This window comes from Accipiter gentilis, chromosome 2 (genome assembly GCF_929443795.1).
Source record: "Accipiter gentilis chromosome 2, bAccGen1.1, whole genome shotgun sequence".
Classification (NCBI taxonomy): domain Eukaryota; kingdom Metazoa; phylum Chordata; class Aves; order Accipitriformes; family Accipitridae; genus Astur; species Astur gentilis.
The window spans coordinates 41,904,827-41,923,413 of NC_064881.1; the positions used below are offsets into that span (position 1 = coordinate 41,904,827).

Genomic DNA, 18,587 nt, shown 5'->3' on the forward strand with positions numbered 1-18,587 from the left:
CATGGGGTCGCAAGTCCTGCCAGAAAACCTGCTCCAGCGTGGGCTCCTCTCTCCACAGGGCCACAGGTCCTGCCAGGAACCTGCTCCAGCGCGGGGTTCCCACGGCGTCACAGTCTCCTTTGGGCACCCACCTGCTCTGGCATGGGGTCCTCCATGGGCTGCAGGTGGAGATCTGCTGCCCTGTGGACCTCCCTGGGCTGCAGGGGGACAGCCTGCCTCACCAGGGTCTTCCCCACGGGCTGCAGGGGAATCTCTGCTCCGGCGCCTGGAGCATCTCCTCCCCCTCCTTCTGCACTGACCTGGGGGTCTGCAGGGCTGTTTCTCTTACACGTTCTCACTCCTCTCTCCAGCTGCCTTTTCCGTCCGTCCCAACTTTTTTCCTTCTTAAATGTGTTATTTCAGAGGTGTTACCACTATTACTGATTGGCTTGGCCTTGGCTGGTGGTGGGTCCATCTTAGAGACGGCTGGTATTGGCTCTCTCGAACATAGGGGAAGCTTCCAGCAGCTTATTACAGAAGCCACCCCTGTAACACACACCCCCCCTGCTACCAAAACCTTGCCACACAAAGCCAATACAACTCTCTCTTTCCACACTGAGTTTTAATCCTTGGCTTCCTTCAAGACCTTACGTTGTTACACTGCTACTGGAGGTCTTTTGGTGAAATACTGCTCCTATCTTCCTCCCTGGCCTTTTAGAGTTTCTTTGCTCGAGAACACCTCAAGGTCATCCCCAGCCTCGTTGGAGAAGCAAAGGAGAGAGTGGTTTATCGGTGCTTATTTGATCCCATCTCTCTTAAAGCACCTGGTATCTGCTTGCATATTTTCCATCCCAGTATTTGTGATACAGAAAAGTTTTGTTAAAAGAGTTAGGTGTGGAAGCACTGAGGAATAAAAATGGTTTACACAAGGTCACGCGGGGAATTCAAACCTCCTCTCCCATAGTCTGGCTGGGACCATACCCTCTTCCCTCTCCTTTTCCTCTGGTGCACCCGTGTGCCTGGGTTATGAGTTGCTACCTGAATAGTTTGGCTTCTCAGTACAGTGTAGGACACACTGATTTCTGAGCAGGTACCTAAGGATGTGCCAGCTGAGTGCCACAGATGGCAAAGGCCACATCAGACCTGCAAGTCTCTTATTTATCTGTCTGCTTGTATGTTTAAAGTTACTTACTGCCTTTGGCAAAACTAGTGCAATCATTTGGTCTTTTAGAATTGCCCAATTAAGTCTCAGATCAGATAAAAGTCTATTGAGATGTGATTATCAAGAAGAAAGCATCAAGATCGCCAGCTTGGCCTCCGTGAGGAATGTGGGTTCTGACTTGAAACAAATATATGGCAAGGCTGTGACTTCAGCTTGGTTTTCTCCCAGAATAAGAATGGGAAGTGTCTCATCTTTTGTAACAGTCTTTACCCCCCACCCCTTCAGTGAAACTTGGCATTTTTTCTTCCTGCAAAAGGGACCCAGAAAATTATTTTGCTAGAGCAGGGTCTAGTCAAGATGCAAACACGCTACAGAGGAGCTGAGCCTGAAATGTTACTTCTCTCCAGCAAGTTTCATATATATGTGTGTGTGCCAGTTCACTTCACAGCCATGGAGATCAGGGATGCCCAGCTTCCCAGGGCATGCAGCTCTCATGTATAACCTGTTCCAACAGGTCACAGGAGATGGGACCTCAGTATAATGTTCTTAATTATGTCTCCATTCCCAGTTCCCCCTCTTGCACACTATCCTTGCAGCTAGGAACTCACTGTTACTGTAGTAATTCACACCGGCGTCCCAAGGTTCAAAAAGAACACTTGCTACTTTTACCTGTTTATTGGGGGGTTTTTGGGAAGCAAAATGCTAAAGACAAATAAACGAGTCAATAAACAAAGCATTTAAATGAATGTGCAGTCATTATGACTGGTATCAGGGCAAAGGAATGCAAACTGGCCAGTCTGTGGCTTGATGCCTTTAGCTCCTGTTCCTCTGTTTTGTTTTTAATTTTGAGCACAGGAAGGGGCCAGTATATGACCATATGCTTACAAAATGCTGGTTACACATGTCTTGCAAGCAATGTTGTCACAGTAATGATATGTCATGTATGTGTCATGTTCGGTCACGCTGTGAATGTACCTGTGTGACTCCAAACCTGACTGCATTTCCTTCTCCTGTTCTTTGTCACCAGTAATAACAATTGTTTCCAGTCAACTTCTGCATCCTTTCTGAATAAATTGGAAATGTGATTTCACTTCATTCAGTGCTGGTGGGAAATTCATACCCTGGGAAATTTGGAAGGGTATTGCAGGAAAATGTTAAGCATGTGCTTAAGCATCATTGAAGTTGATCATGTTAAGTGTGCTCTTAAGCCTTAGGAGCTATTGACTCTTTCCAAGGGCTGGTCTTAGTATGGAGCGTTCTGAAAGAATGGAAATTGATCTTCACGTGCAAGGCCCTGAAGATGAAAATGCACTTCAGGGAAGGAATAATCAGAAGTTGATGCTGATATTGCTGTGAACGTTGTCTTGGTCATACCTTTTCATTTTCCAAAGATAAGATCCTTTCAGCATGATCTAAACATTCCTTCAATTTTCAAAAATTAGGGGTTTTTTTCTTCCCTTGTGATTTGTTTTCCCTTATTTTTCTTGTCATGTAATCGCCTTTGCAGTTTTAACAAGGTTTTGAAGTTAACACTACTTTGAGGCAATGATATGTAGGCCAAAGAGGTTCACACCTCTTTGGTGTGAGCGAGTTCTTGTGATTTTTGGGGAGGGAGGTCTTGTGATGAGAATGTGGAGGAGCAGGGAATCAAGGCTCCTAGGTCCAGATTCGATCTCTGTGGCTTTCCCTCCTGTGAGCCTTTGGCAAATGAGAGATTAATGCAGACTCCATATAACCATCTTTAAAATAGATCTCCCTTGGGGACAGTATGGATTAATTAACATTTCAGAGGCGCTTTGCGTTCCTTTGATAGGTGTTGCAGAAATGCAAAAGGTTTTTTTTCTTGCTAGACATAGGCTGTCTAAGGAACGGATTTTAATGATGTTGGTTTACCTCCTAAGAGCTCTTTTTCCAAAGGAAGACTATTTAACTTCTTATGTATGTACCAATGTGGTGGTTTACTGCCACTTTAAGCCAAGTAAAATACACAGCGTCTGGACCAAGACTGGATTTGGTACCTTCACATCATGAAAGCTCATGCTGATAATTTGCCAGTAGCCTCAGGGCTCTGATAGTAATTTGCCAGATGCTATACTGAACCTAATTTGCATCTGTATTTACATAAATGCTTTAATTAAAATAATGCGCACCAACCTGAGATAGATGAGCAGCACTGCCTGCTATTTGTTTACATTCCCTGACAATAAAACCCTGCCTTGGCTGCTTCTTGCCAATTGTACGACTTGACAAGGCTGTTTGAGGTGTGGACTAGGAACTTGACAGATTTCTAGTTAGGCTCTGCTGCAAACTGAGGAGCAACCTTAAGCTTCCAGGACCAGATTCTGCCTTGATCTTAGCAGCAGAGGAGATTTGAGCATCTTGATTCTAGGGGTCAAATTTGGTCCATGGATGCTCTAGATTTAGGGTAGTTTTGTGCAGTCAAGATCTATAGCTTCTTGCTGATGATGTCTGCTTTGTCACACATGCAAAATGTGAAACCCCACTGAGGACAGTAGAAAAACATTTCAAATACAGCTTCCATCAAGAATAAAATTTCTGAGCACTGTTCATCTTTGAATGGAGCATTACAGAGCTCCTTGTAGGGCAAAGTGGTCTGAATAAAAGGGATTTCAGGGCCCAAGTGGGGTCCTGGTTGTTTCAGTGAGACATGTGAGAGGTCATGGCTGAGTTTGGATGAAGGCAGTAGACTCTGGCTGAGGTTTTTGCTTAGACCACACATTTAATCTGGAAAATTCAAGGATATAAATACAAATTAAATCCAAGCTGTGCAGTTTGCCTTTGGACAGTGGAGGATGTTTTGGCTGATATTGCCATGCTGCTTCCCAGTTATTCAGAAGTTATCGTAAAGTCTCACAAAGGAAGGAAATCTCGTGGCAAAGTTATGACTGATTTCACAGACCACTTTGAAGATACACGAAAGACAGGCTAAAGAGAGCTGTAACTACCCTGCCTGGATTTGGGGGGTTGCTAAGCTTTATTTGACCGTGTTTACTTAACTTGCTCTATACGAGATACTTCAAAGCTGCTGTTTCCCTCATTGAGAGGTTGTATATATGTTGGGAGTTGGGACTAGATGACCTTTAAAGGTCCCTTCCAGCCCAAACTAATCTATGGTTCTGTATAAATGTGAGCATTACCAGTCACTTTCTCTGGTGACCTCTGACTATATTTGCCCGTAGTTATTTCTGAATCCAGTTTGAGAGTCCATTCAGGTTCAGCATATTCGTACATTAACCCGTTTGCCTGATAGCTGTGACGAAGACGATAAACTGCCCCACGTATTATAACCTGCTGTGGGACGGGTGGCCAAAACCCGTTTATTGAAGTCCATATGCAAGAGCACAAGCACAAAAGCATCTACGTTTGTTGCAAAGTGGCCTAAATATTTAAATTAGCAAGTGTTAGTAAGCAGGCTGAAGCACACGTCTGAGGGTGTGGGGTGAGTGACAGTACAGGGTGACCCAGTGGCAATGGGAGCCGGAGCCTACCCCGCTCCCCCGAGCATTGCAGTGCCGGCAGCCCTCAGCCTGGTACAGAAATGGCAGCCGCTGGCGACTGCAGGCGTGATACGCTGCCGGGGGCACCATCCGCCCGGCAGCTGGGGTCTGTCGGGGGGATCATAGCCGGGCAGCGCTTTGCAGTGCTGGGACATGGTGGTCTCAGTCGAGTAATGGGCACGACAAAGACGGATTTGCAATCTTGCAAAGGCACAGCCTTAATTTAAACTGAAGTGACATAAATAAATCCAAACTATCAGTCTTGCTTTACCTCTTTCGTAATAAGAGGATGAAAACAACTTCCCATACTAAATTCATTATGGCGGGTGCGTGCTCTGATACTTGACAGGAAGGTGGGGAAGGCAGCTGAAGGAAGGCAGCCCTCATTTCCCCTGGTGTGAGGGAGAGGAGGGGAAGGTACTTGCTGGTTACTCAGTCCCGCTTTTTATGGTCACTAACAGGAGCGAGGAGGGCGGGCAGAGCTCAGCTCCTCTCCGCTAACGAAGATTTTACAGCATGAGGGGAGCAGATGAAGGAGAGGGCCTGGGATGTGGCGCACAGGGTTAAAAAAACATTTCCCCAGGGAAAGTGTCCTGTTAGGGTGGGATATGTGTTTGTGTGAAAGTCTGCTCTGCAGCTGCCTCCTCTGGCAGGGAGATCCATCAGCCGGTTGTCCCTGCTCACCCCTCCATTTTCCCCTCTGCCGTCCGCACCGCATCTCCCGCCAAGGCCGGCGCCGCAGCCCAGCCCCTGGGGAAGGAGCACAGGAAGGTTGGGGTTTGCAACCCTGCTTCAACGCTGAAACAGCCACTGGTTTGAATTTGGACCAACATCCAAGGTGTTGGTACCTCTGTTGGTACCAAGTTTGGCTATCCCAAGGTGATCTCTCGGTGTGTTTTGCGGTGGGAGAGCAAGCCAGGGAGGAGGTTCAGCGAGCAGCCCTGCGTTTGGAGAAGGTTTCCTTCAAAAATCATCATGTCTGTTTGATTTTAAAATTCACCGCTAATGCTTTAAGTGTAGCGAGTGCTGTAAGCCAGCCTTTAATCAGCCTGTGCGTATTTTAAGAATTGTGCCAACTGTTGCTGCCTCAGAGATACCTGGAGATTTGGTCGAGAGAAGCCTGGCCTAGTTTTTCAGGGTTGCTGGCAATGCGTTTTCATTTCCCTATTTAACATGAGCCTCTCCAGTCTTACTTTTCAAGGCGTTTTCCTCAAAAGGTTGCAAACCTCCAAGCAACCAGTTAATGTATGAGGGAAGAGAGAAGGCGGGGTGTAATATAGCAATAATTCTTACAAATAGAAGTATATTAAGAACTGCAGTTCAGCCGTGGATGGAGTTTGGTTGTGGTGGGGTGCTGGAAGGAGAGTCGCCCTTAGGCGAGGGGACCTCCGGCCCTGCCGCGGTGAGGGCATCTCACTTGTCTGCAGCTTTTTGGTTACAGATGTGCAGTGCTGGAGGCAGGACTGGCATGGTGTCCCTAACGAAGACAAGTCTTAACTGAGTAAAATTGTGGCGAGAAAATGTTGGGGTTTAATCATTTGCATATCAGAAATCGTTAAGCTGTTAAGCTGGGGAGGTTGTTTCTGTTACACAACTGGTGTGGTGTAAATGATTACTTATCTTTCCATCCCAGCTCTCCAGACTGGGAAAATGGAATATAAAAAGGCTGAGGGATCTGTCCTGACCATTCTCTGGGTCTTGAGCATGCCAGATGGGTATCCCAGAGCAGGAAAGAAATGTTTGGCTTAGACCCTTCTCAAGCTCTGTCTCGGAAGCGTGTGTGCAAGTGGCCCCACTCGCTGTGCACGGGTCCCTGTGAAATGAGGTCTTGCCAAAGCAGGCACCGCTCTTGGGCAATGTGTTGTTATTCCCAGCATCCCACCACCAAAATATGCACAAAAGCATCTCTCAGAAGTAAAAGGACTCCATCCTGGAAAAGCACTTTAGAACCAGTTCATTAGCTCTTTGTTTTCACCAAAAGTTAATTAGAATTCCCAACTACTTTATATATTTTTTTCTGCTGTCATCTGGAGTTGCAAGCAAATTTTCCAAGTTGTTGTGGTTTAACCCCAGCCAGGAAGTAAGTACCACACAGCCGCTCACTCACTTCCCTCCCCTATCCAGTGGGATGGGGAAAAAATCAGGAAAAGAAGTAAAACTCATGGGTTAAGATAATAACAGTTTAATAGAACAGAAAAGAAGAAACTAATAATGATAATGGTAACATTAATAAAATGACAACAATAATAATAAAAGGATTGGAATATACAAGTGATGCACAATGCAATTGCTCACCACTCGCCAATAGATGCCCAGTTAGTCCCTGAGCAGTGATCCCTCCACCCCCACTCCCCCCAGTTGATATACTGGGCATGACATCACATGATATGGAATATCCCTTTGGCCAGTTTGGGTCAGCTGCCCTGGCTGTGTCCCCTCCCAACTTCTTGTGCCCCTCCAGCCTTCCTGCTGGCTGGGCATGAGAAGCTGAAAAATCCTTGACTTAAGACTAAACATTACTTAGCAATAACTGAAAACATCAGTGTTATCAACATTTTTCTCATACCTAACTCAAAGCCACAGCACTGTACCAGCTACTAGGAAGACAATTAACTCTATTCCAGCTGAAACCAGGACAGTTGTTCCTACGACAAACTGTCATGTCATGGCACATGATAGGCATCCTCCTAGAAGTGTCCTTTCTCCATTTCCTACCTATGTGTACAGATGAAGTTGATAGGAGACCTTCAAGATGTCTGCAGCAAGTCACCACCTCCTAAAGCAGGATCCAGCCTTTTGTCACCTGAGGCCAGTTCTTACTTATTATTTCTATTTCAGAGTGCCTCAAGACACACATTGGGGTTGATGAAAGGACATAAAGCAAAGCTGGAGATGGTGCCAAATAGTTCATAACCATGGAGGAAAACTTGGCAGAGGGGCAGAGAAAGGAAGGGATGAATTCATGGTAAAATGTGTGTGTGAGTGTTTTTAATGTGTTTGTCTCACGTTAGCTTTCCTAGATGTTGTCAGCTAAGTTTTGTACACCTAACAGCAAAGGCGTTAAATAGTATTTAATAAACACAGAAGCAGTATGGAAAGAGGGCATTTACTGAATTTAGAAATCAATCCAGATGTTCTTTCGCTGTTAGTTGGACTTTATTATTAAAAAAAAATCTACCTTTTTGATTTGGAGTCACCCAGCAAAACTAATCCTTGGCTCAGACGGATATTTGACTTAAGTTCTGATGTTCTCTTTTTCTTCTTTTTAAACTAAAAAAACCTTAGCTTTAAAAAAATGATATGGTATTTGCAGAATCAATAGAAAAGCTGACCCAGATAAAAGTGCGCAAAAATTGGTTTCATGCCCTAGAACTTTTCCTGCATGCTTTTTGATGCAATGTATCTGATCCTTCAAAAAGGAGGTAACATACAGTGATCTCAGCAGCTTTGAAGAATTGTTCTGGAAGAATAATAAGGAGCACTGGAGAAAGGGGTGTGCACGTGTACCTTTTTTTTCCCCCTCATTAAATATATCATGAGATGGAAGAAATTAATGTCATGTTGCTGGTTATGTGGAAGGGTAGGATAAATTTTGTGTGAAATCTGGTTTTGTCTGATTTTTAAAGGGTGAAAGTGCATTTCTCCTGAACAGCATTTCACAGTAGGATGCGAATTGCACTTTATCTTCCTTAGTTCAGACCTACTCCTACTGGAGTGAGTGGCAAAGGTGTATCCAAATAGTAGCAGGATTTGCTCTCAGAAATGTAATTATGCCCTGGATCCTGAATCAGGTAGAAAGCTGTAAAATGCATCTGCTGCTACAGATGCATTCCAATATAAGTAGAATCCAAATCTTAATTTGATTCAAAGACAGCACTTAGATCTGCAGGAATCAGACATTCAGTGTCTGAACCTGTATTGCTTTAACTTCCAAAAACATCACAGCCTGTTCAGGGCTGTGGACCCAGAGACGTAACAAATCAGCATTCAATGCAGGCATCACCACAGTGAAGGTGATAAATTGATAGGACAGATTTGTGGGACCACGAGACTGGCAGGCTGTACGGAGAAAGTTTCATTCCATCCCTTTGTATTCTTTGCCTTAAAAAACCCCAAACTTAAAATCTAGCCAGAGGGGAAGGATGGGCTCAAAGTTACTCATTCTTAACAGAATAAGCAGACACGGTGCCCAGGCTGTGCTGGCTATCCCCAGGATAGGGAGAAAAGGCCACAAAAGCAACTGCTTCATGGGGATTTCCACAAACCTTTGCAGTCGTCGGGGTCAGGCACTGTTTTGCAGTGCTAGGTGTATGGAGACTTTGCCTTTTCAGCTGCATGTTTGTGAGCCATCGAGGCTGGAGCACGGGGTGGGACCAAAGTGCCGGTGCTGGGGCTGTGCGGCCAGGGAGCAAGTGTAGCAGGCAGGCACGTGCCCTGGGTGATGCTCGCCTCAAATGGGCAGCTCCAGGCGTTTGCAGTGAGGAGGGCAGCTGAAGCTCAGCACCGAGCAAGACCGTATAGCAACATGTAGGGGACTCCGGGCAATCTTTCCTACAGTCTCTTTGTGGCTCCTTGATTACTTGTAGCTGAAAATAGGTCACCTGGCACGAATGTAGGGGCTGCTGACCCAGGTGCATCTCACTTAACTTTCCAGATACAGACACATGGACACTCTTACTGAAAATAAGAGACTGAATAACACCTAACGGTGCTGGTCTTCACAAATGAATGAAGCACAAACACAATTATTTGAAAGGAGCGAAGTGATTTCTTGCTTTATATTTACACTCTGTGCTCATTTTGTTTCTTGTACCACTTTTGCACTGACGGCTGCTGTGTTTGGCAGGAATTTGCAAACACGACGGCGCTTAAAGCCAAAAGTAGGAATGGTCTAAACAGCCGGAAAAGGGAAACCCCTTCCTCTCGTATTTATTTTCGTAACAGCAAAATGTAGTCACTGGCTGGTCTCAATCAGTCTTTTTTTTTTTGTTTTTCCAAGGTTTGTTTTTTGGTTTTTTTCTTTTCAGCTTGGGGGTTGAGGGAAACAAAAGAGGGAATGAATTAAGAGCAGGAGAAAAGAGTGTCTGCTGTTGGGCTGTGTCATGTGGTGAGGAAATCAGGCTGAAACTGGAGAGACCAGGCCAATCCTAACAACAGTACTGAGAGGCTTTAAATTGTGTCACTCTGACAGCGGATCTAAGCGGTGAAAATAGCTAGTGATGTTTCTGGCTGCAGTCTAGGTTAAATAGCATTGTGAACACGTGAAGTTTTGTTGATGGGCTGCTACTCATGTCACTTGCCCTACCTGCCTGCATGAAACTTCTTACAGGCAGTCTTGAACGATGACCCCCATCCTTTCCAAATTGGCACATGCGTTTAGACCACAGGGACTGATGTGAGTTAGCATGTTTTTGTATTGTGTTCACTTCAGTTCTCTCTCTGTTGGTCTTTTCCTCTATACTACTGCTGTTGCAATGAGCTTGGGTATTTGGGGGGGAGAGGAAGGAGCATGTGATTCTTGGCTGTGTCCCCTGTGTACAACGTACACCATGTCTCTTCACCAAAGCTGTGTGATGACACCTCGATGGATCTGAACACAGGAGCTGCAACGCTACAGGGAAGAGTGGCTTGGAAAGCTGCCTGGTGGAAAAGGACCTGGGGGTGTTGGCCGATAGCTGGCTGAATATGAGCCAGCAGTGTGCCCAGGTGGCCAAGAAGGCCAATGGCATCCTGGCCTGTATCAGAAATAGCGTGGCCAGCAGGAGCAGGGAGGGGATTGTTCCCCTGTACTGGGCACTGGTGAGGCCGCACCTCGAGTCCTGTGTTCAGTTTTGGGCCCCTCACTACAGGAAAGACATGGAGGTGCTGGAGTGTGTCCAGAGAAGAGCAACCAAGTTGGTGAAGGGTCTAGAGCACAAGTGTAATGAGGAGCAGCTGAGGGAACTGGGGCTGTTTTCCTCCTTGTCTGGAGGAAAGGAGGCTGAGGGGAGACCTTATCACTCTCTACAACTACCTGAAAGGAGGTTGTAGCGAAGTGGGGGTCCGTCTCTTCTTCCAAGTAACAAGAGGAAACGGACTCAAGTTGTGCCAGGGGAGGTTTAGATTGGATATTGGGAAAAATTTCTTCAGGGAAAGGGTTGTCAAGCATTGGAACAGGCTGCCCAGGGAAGTGGTGGAGTCACCATCCCTGGAGGTCTTCAAAAAACGTGTAGATGCAGCGCTTAGGGACATGGTTTAGTGGTGGACTTGGCAGTGTTAGGTTTATGGTTGGATTCAATGATCTTAAAGGTCTTCTCCAATCTAAGTAATTCTATGATTCTATGATTCTATGGCTGGACATCCCATGGTGTTGAAAATTAATTAGCAGATGAACAGTCCAAAGCTCGGTTGTTTAAAAATAAATAAAAGTTATTGCTGTATGTATGTTGGGCAGCAAAAGCATCCTACAACAGTGCTACTGTAGCAACTGCTGTGTTGGAAAACAGTTATCAATCATGGTTCTGGCAGAGGAGGGTCTGACATCTGTTTTCCAACACATTTATTACTATGGGCAAGTAGGTAACTAACCAGGAGGTGACAGTCTGAAATCCAAGGTTTAAGAGGAATAATGTGAAAATAGTTTAACTCTTCTAAAAGCCAAATAAATTAATGATGAACTTTCTGTTGGCCAGAACCCTACAGGACATTGTGCTCTCTCTGGTTGAATTTTCTTATGCGATCAAGCGTTCTTCTCCTTGCTTTAAAGCCCTTGCTGCCAATTTAAAATAGTATACGAGACTGAGATTTCTCACCCTTCAAGAAAACACTTTGATTTGTTGAAGGAAGCTGGGAACAGTTAAGGAGATAGGAAAGAAAGTAATATACCTTTCTCTGTGCTGACATCCACAGCTGGGGGATGTGTTGAAAAGTAAATATAATCCACTTTGAGCGGTGCTTTCCCATTCTCTTTCATTTTGGTTCAGTGCTGTGGTTCCCAATAAACTAGACTTAATGACAGAAAGCGAGGTGCAGAAAGGCTGTACGACCTCAGCGAAGATGCGTGGGATCATCCCCCTGTGCTGGGGCTGTGGGGGTTAATGTTGTTGTTTGTTTGCATATTTTTTAAGAAAGCGCTGAGATGAGAAGTGGCAGAGAGTTGCTGTCCATCTGTCTGTCCAGCGCCAGGGAGGCCAGGCCAGGACCCTCACCAGCCCCTGCCTCACCTTGCAGCTGAGCAGGCAAACCATGTCTTCTTAGCAGCTTCAGGTAAAACTATGGATGGGCATGTCTCGGCACTGAGCAGCCTGCAGCCGAGGGCTCGGAGCAATCCCCTGGGAGTGGCAGTTGGGCAAAAGTGGCCTCAGTGGTTCCCCGGGCTGCCTGGCTCAGCCATCCGCTGCCCCAGAACATGACTCGTGCTTCTCCCTGGCGGGATATAAGATCAGTTTCATCCTGATAGAGAGCATGTTTTCTGAAATCTTCTAAAGCTCTAAGAGAGGGGGGAATAGTTTCTGTGACAGTGCTGCAATAACAGTGTAAATCTGCCTAAACCTATGAAACTTTTTCCTTTAAATTTTTTTTTCCAAGACAGCTTATTTGCTTTTTGCTCTTATTTACACTTGTTTTGCTGTTATTTGCTTTTTGCTTATTTTTATGCTTCTGAATATTTCCAAAAGCAGCTGGTGACATTAAGAAGGCATTGCGACGAGGGGTTTGGTCCATTCCTGTAGTTTATAGAAGTTTTCCTGGGGGGAAGCAAAGGTTGGAGAGCCACAGCAAGCTGCAGCCTTGGAGTGACTCCCTGGGACAGCTTCTGCTCACAGGTACCTGCACATGATGCAGCATGGATTAAGACCTCGTGCAAGCAGTTGTCACACTGCTGAGGTGGAGAAGACAACTCTTGGCAGGAGCCTTCTACTCTGTTTTCCAGGTCAGCGCTGGTGATTTTACCAGGGAGCGCTGGGGCTGCTGACAGCAGCTACTGTGGGGTGGAAATATCTGTCTCCATTTCTGCTTTGTTCAAAAGGCTGGAGAAAGGCGGCTGAGTGTTGAGTGGGGTAGGGGTAAGACTGCTGGGGCTGGAGAGGTGTGGGGGATATCCTCAGGCCTCTCCAAGCATCTCTGTCCACACGGTGTGCGTGTGCTTGTGCTTATGCAGAGACCTCAGAGCACTCTGGGGTTTTTTAATGGCTTTTTGACTGTGTATTTAGGTATTTGATGGAAACTCTGGATTGTGTTTTATGCGTTTATCTAGGGATGGGGGCAGGGATAGGTTAATTTTATTAGCTTTGTAAAAAGGTGTTGAAGTGAAGGATGCTCATGGGCACGTTACTCCCTTGTGCTGAAGTCTGCCAGGTTTGGTGATGTTTAATGAGGACCAGCCCAGCAGCTGGGAGCTGTTGGGGCTCTCGGGATCTGTCGGGATAACTGGATTTTCAGCTTGTGGAGACAGACGACTTTCAGGAACGCTTGTATCTGCTAATCATGCTGTAATAACAGTCTGCAGTCTACAGGCTGCAAACCCCCCATTTCCAACACAGCTGTGCATATTTAATTCGATAGAAGGCATTTCTAGTCTAGTGTTAAAAGTAATTCAGATCGCTAAGGTGGTAATTTTGATCATGGTAGTTTTTAGGGAAATCTAGGTATAAGCTAGAGTGAAAAGTTAATAAATGCCTAGTATGGTACAAATGCCAGGGGGTGAGGCACGGGGACGTGGCAGGTGGCTGCCAGTGCCCCAGCCTGCACCCCAGCCTCGCTGTATTCCTGCCTCGCTGAGCCAGCAGCGGAGGAAAGCAGCATCCCAGGGCTTGTTAGCTTGATGAAGAAAGTTTGCCCTGACCTATTGCCTGTGCCACCAAATTTTGGGTGTTGGGGTAGGAGAGCCATGAGGATGGGTCACCAGCAGTGCCAGAGGGGAAGCACCACAGCCTCATGGGGCTGTGGAGGGTTGGCACCACCTTCTCCACAGCGATGCTTTTGGCTGACCGCAGGGTTTAAACCACCAAGTTGGCACCTTTCAGGAAAAGAGGTCAGGAGGAGTTTGGGTTTTATTTTTCTTCATCTCGAGCGCAGCTGGGGAAAGCAAGTGCTTTCAGGGCTCCCAACTCCATTTCTCTCTGTAAAATGTTCTTTTGCAAAATTGATCATTTCCGTAGGTTGAGAGAGTCTCAAAGGAACTTTTCTGTCAAGCATCTAAAAAGTACCGTTATTTCTCTTCCCTGCCCTAACAGCAGCTCGAGATTTACATTTTAGCTCACTAAGGATATCTTGACAATCTGTTTTTTGCGAGAAATTGCATGGTGAACAAAGCAAACTAACCCCATTTTCAGATGGTTAGTGCTGTAGTGTTTGGGCTGCAGAAACAGTGTGGAGTGCTGGTGTTTATCAAGTTACATACTTTAAAGAAGTATTTTAAAAATCTTTTTGTTTATTTTGTTTTGTTTTGCCATGAGTTGTTACTTTTTTTGGAAAGCAGCTAGAATAATGAAGCAGCTGGTTGCTGAGTCTCCTGCTCAGTGTGCAGAGAATGAAGGATGGCTGGGGTAGCTGGAGTTACCATCTGCGTGCTGCAGGCTACGTAGACACACACAGAGGCAATTCCTGTGAACCAGGAGGTGTGTGGTAACTCATAAACCATGTCACCTGTTTTGTACATGTACTCGCCAGGAGTACACTGCGTGTGAGCCAGCAGATACAGATCTCCCCGGCTCTTGTCCGTGACTCTGCAGGTGTTTATGTGGCACAGCTCATGTAGGTGAGGACATGACACCTGCGTGAATGCCCTCCTGTGGAGTGGGGAGGTCTGGTCTGAATTCGCCTGATCCTGGAGTTGTGATGCATTTCAGCAAAGTGATGCTTTCATGCCAAGGAAAGCTGCTTCCCCTGCCTTGAGCTGGCTTGGAGTAAGCGTGCCCCCATGGGAGGCTACTCAAGAGCTGCCCACGCAGGGATGCTCAGGACGAACAAACTCGGGCAAGAGTTTTATTTTCATTAGTAATTACCTACCTGTTGCAAAAATTTGATGTTTCTGTATGAAACATGGTTGTGACTCCTTCATTTCACTGTTGCCTAATTCCAGGCTTTCAAAAGCAGTAGCAGATCTCCCAGAACCATGAAATTGTTTAAAAAATCTGAAGTATGTATGTATATATATGTATATACATATATTACCAGCTTGTTTCTGAGCTGTTATATTAAATCCAAATCATATTCTTGTAGCCATAAGGGGTAAAAACTTTTTGCATACTTTCTGAAGAGGATTGCGCAGTACAAGTATAAGTACAAGTACAAGGCAAGGGACTGGATTTAATAACCCTGGAGATTTCTCCTGCTTTCTGTTTCCAAAAGCAGGGATCCTCGCAGAAACTTCACCAGCTGGGTCTTTAAGAAAAGCACCAAAAATTGTGAGGTTCATTATACAGTCCTAAGAAGCGACAGCACCATACATATGTATTTATTTTAATTAACTTTCTAAGCAGAGGTTGGAGATCAGGGGAAAGACAGGGCTGTGTTGCACTGTAGGTGATTTTGTTGTTCTTTAGAACACCCTTTATTCATAGGGGTGGTTTTGGTCCTGTTGGCAAGATGTAGGGTCAGTTTTGCATGTTGGACAGCACTGAAAAGGCAGGATTTCAGACAGCGGTTTCGGTATAATGTAACTGGACTAAGCCCATTAAATACAAAAACAGCTTGGCCCCAGGCTTGCAGCCTATGATGCGAGAATGGAGGATTTGACCCAAAGGAGGGAGGAAGGGCAGCAGAAGGTGGCCTGCTGAGTCTGAAAAGTGGTGGAGGTGTAAATAGCACAAAATCTGCAGCTATCCCGTATGTTTATTTCTCTTCTACAATTCAGTGAAACTAGCATTTTCTTGCCTTACTCTGAGATGGAGCAAAGCGAGAAGCAGCTTCCCTTTTATCTATGAATAAACATGCAGCTTTTTCTATTCTAAGCTCTTAAGAAATGGTTTTGGTTGTGTAACAGCTCCTGGCCTCCCAGCTCCTCCAGTAGCCATGATGCTCTTTCAGGAAATCAAGTCGAAAAGACCCAAAAAAATATCTTCCTAACCTGCTGGGAAGGAGCAAAAGACTCTGAGTGATTTCTTTTGGGTTTGCCAGCTGACCTTCCTCTGGCCAGATAACAAGAGCCTGAAGTTTCAAACTCAAATACTTCAGCTTGAGCTGAAAATGCAGGTTGTGCTCTTGGTGCTGCTGAAGCAATCAATAAGCTTCTGCCTCTTTTCTTGAGGTACTAGCAGGGTGTTTTGCTGCATATATTTCTTTTACTCAGAGCGGTCCCATGACCATTTATTTTCTCTTTACCTACTCTTACCAGACCTGCAGGCATGGTGTTTCTGAGGTGTGTATACAGCTGCTGCCAAAGGGGAAATTTTTTAAATCAGTTCTGCTGTTGCAGCTGCTGAAGCTAAACCTTCGTCTCCCATTTCTTTAGGAGAAAAAAAAATAAAATAAAAAAAAATGAGGAAAGTCAACTTTAGCTTTGGGACACAGCAAGTGAGTCCCTTTAAGGAGGAGAAAGGCAATTTTGATGGCATTTCGTCGGAAGTTCCCAGTAGCCAAACAGAGCTTCTTCTGGTACGTGTCTGCTGCAGCAGATGTTTTGTGGGTATTTCCAGTCCGAACCGCAGCGGTGGTATCTTAGGACATCAGTGCGTGAGTGCTCTCCACTGTCTGCTTGGCCTAAGAAATGCGGATGTTTTTTTCCCCAAGAGGCCCCCAAGGTTTGTTGTGTTACTGTAACAGGGCTGGAGGATCAAATCTTTCAAATTCTGCTTCTGTCAGTGGTGGTCAGTGGAAAAGGGAATTGCTGCAATTCCTGTCAGTCGGCATTCCCGGGTGCTGGCAAAAAACCTAAATTGCCAGTCAGAGAGTGGAAGGGATGGCTGCTATTTTCTCCTCTTTTTTTTTTTCCCCTGACTGACATAGCTTTTTCCTCTTTTGTAGGTATCAGAAGTTCTGCTTGCCTTCAGAGAGGTATAAGTACTGAGATTCCCAGGATGTAAGAAGCACAGTGCTGTGAGTAGCTTTCTTTTTTTCTATTTTCCTTTAAGTGAGAAGCCTAAGCTTGCTCAAACAGAAGGAAGATTTTTTAATTTTTTTTTAAAAAGGCACTTTAAGAAATGTTTACAGCAAGCAAATCCCGTCTTTTGGAACCAGTTGTGTGCCTTTGGCACCTCTTTGCAACCCACAAAATAAAGTCAGCATTGTATTACCACATAGGCTGAATAATTATCTCGCTGCAGATAGGAACCACATGAATGCATTTAACTGAGAATATGGTCAGCAGAATAGACCATTAGCACCATCTGAAGCTTATTTGTTGTTTCCAAGCTTTACCAGCCATTGAAAGACAAAATCTTGCTGGAGAGTTGAGGCGAGGCGTTCCTTGGGAAGAAAGCCTGCATCTTTTGAAAGAGAAGAGCACAGATTGGCTGTGAGGTTGTTTTTGTGTGTGCGCACAGCACCCTGGCCTTGTCATCAAAACAGAAAACTATCCAATATTTAGCTCTTCCCTGAATTGATAAAATAGCTTTGGAGGAACTTTTACACCACAGGAGACACCTGCATGCTTGGTTCCCGCCCTTGCTCCAAAGCAGCTCAGCCAGGAGCTTTCTTATGTGTATATATATTAAATACATATAAGTATATATTTAAGGAGCAGCTGCACTATGGCCTTTTCTGGTGCATTGCTAAAGGGCCTGGGCTGTGATTTCCCAGCAGCTGTGGCTGGTTTGCAGCTCTCCAGGTGGACCAGCTGGGGCTGCACTAGACCGACCTCAGCAAACCCTAGCTGGAGCCTCTGGCCGTGTGCCTGGCATGGTGTGGGCTCCTGCGGCAGCTCCTCTGGACTGGTGTAAGGCTGGATACCAGGGCTAAAATTTGGACTGGGGGTTTGGATACCATTGCTCTGGACTTCACTGCTTTTCTGTAAGTAAATTTTCCTTAGCAGAGGGGTTGAACAAGTTGGGGGTTTTTTGAGGTTTTTTAAAATCAGACCAACTCCCATCCCGTTTTTACCATGTTCTCTGGTGATGGAAATCTATGGTTACTTGGAAATCAGCAGAGTTTTGTTTCCATTTTTATTTCAGTGGCTTACAGCCTGTTTTCTGTTACAGCAACACAAATCTATTTGGGCTAGAGCAGAATAAAATCCCAAATTGAAATCAGCCTGAAAAAAAGAGTGAGCTGTGTTTTGTTAACAGGAGAGAAATGGAGTCCATCAGTCTTTGGTAAAGATGTGGTAAAAATTCCTTAATAAATACCTAATGAGTATTCAGCAAGTAGTAAGCAAAAAAATTTAACAGGGAATCCTACTTTCAGTCTTTTGTGAAGGATACTGGCAATGAGTGCAGTTACTGGGAGAAAAGGGATGTGAAATTATGGCTATGTTTTGTGTATTGATCTTCTCTCAATAAGGTCTATATTTTGTAATCTCCCTTTGAATCACAAATGTTTTCTCCTAACTCCTTGGTGTTTAAACTGTCACATGATGAGACCTGCTGATCAAGCTGTGGGGTGTTTTGGGGTTTTTTTCAGTCACTTACAAAGCATTGCACAGGATGGTCTCTAGCCTCTTTTTTTTTCTTTTTTTTTTTTTTTTTTTTTTTTTTGTTACATCTGTGTTGGCTCCAGAGTGATGGGAAGAGTAGATGCTGATTTAGGTGAAGAAAACTCAGCAGAAAGATGCCACATGCACATATTGTGTCTCTGAAAGTATGTCCATGGGCTAGAAATGTTTTTTGATCATCTCAAAAGCAAAGTTTGCTTGTTTTTCTGTTAAGTAGGCAGTGTTGAAATTTGGGAAGCATGTCTGAGGTCCTGATGCACCCCCACTGTGGTTGCTTCCACAAAAGGAAAAATGAGGAGACCTGCTCTTCAAAGGTGGACTGCTAGTCCCAGGTAGATGTTGTCTGTGTTGTTAAGTCAAA

General features: G+C 45.1%; 1 protein-coding gene across 4 annotated transcripts in view; it reads left to right on the plus strand.

Annotated features, from left to right (window-relative positions):
- ZHX2 (zinc fingers and homeoboxes 2) overlaps nucleotides 1–18,587 on the plus strand; it is a 79,944-nt gene that overhangs the window by 18,765 nt on the left and 42,592 nt on the right. For 3 of the 4 annotated variants that reach the window (XM_049824713.1, XM_049824704.1, XM_049824681.1), the window contains exon 2: nucleotides 16,603–16,674. The gene's annotated coding sequence lies outside the window, so the exon portion shown is untranslated. Of the gene's footprint in view, nucleotides 1–12,317; nucleotides 12,569–16,602; nucleotides 16,675–18,587 lie in introns of all 4 variants that reach the window. The other variant, XM_049824693.1, reaches the window with a different exon arrangement.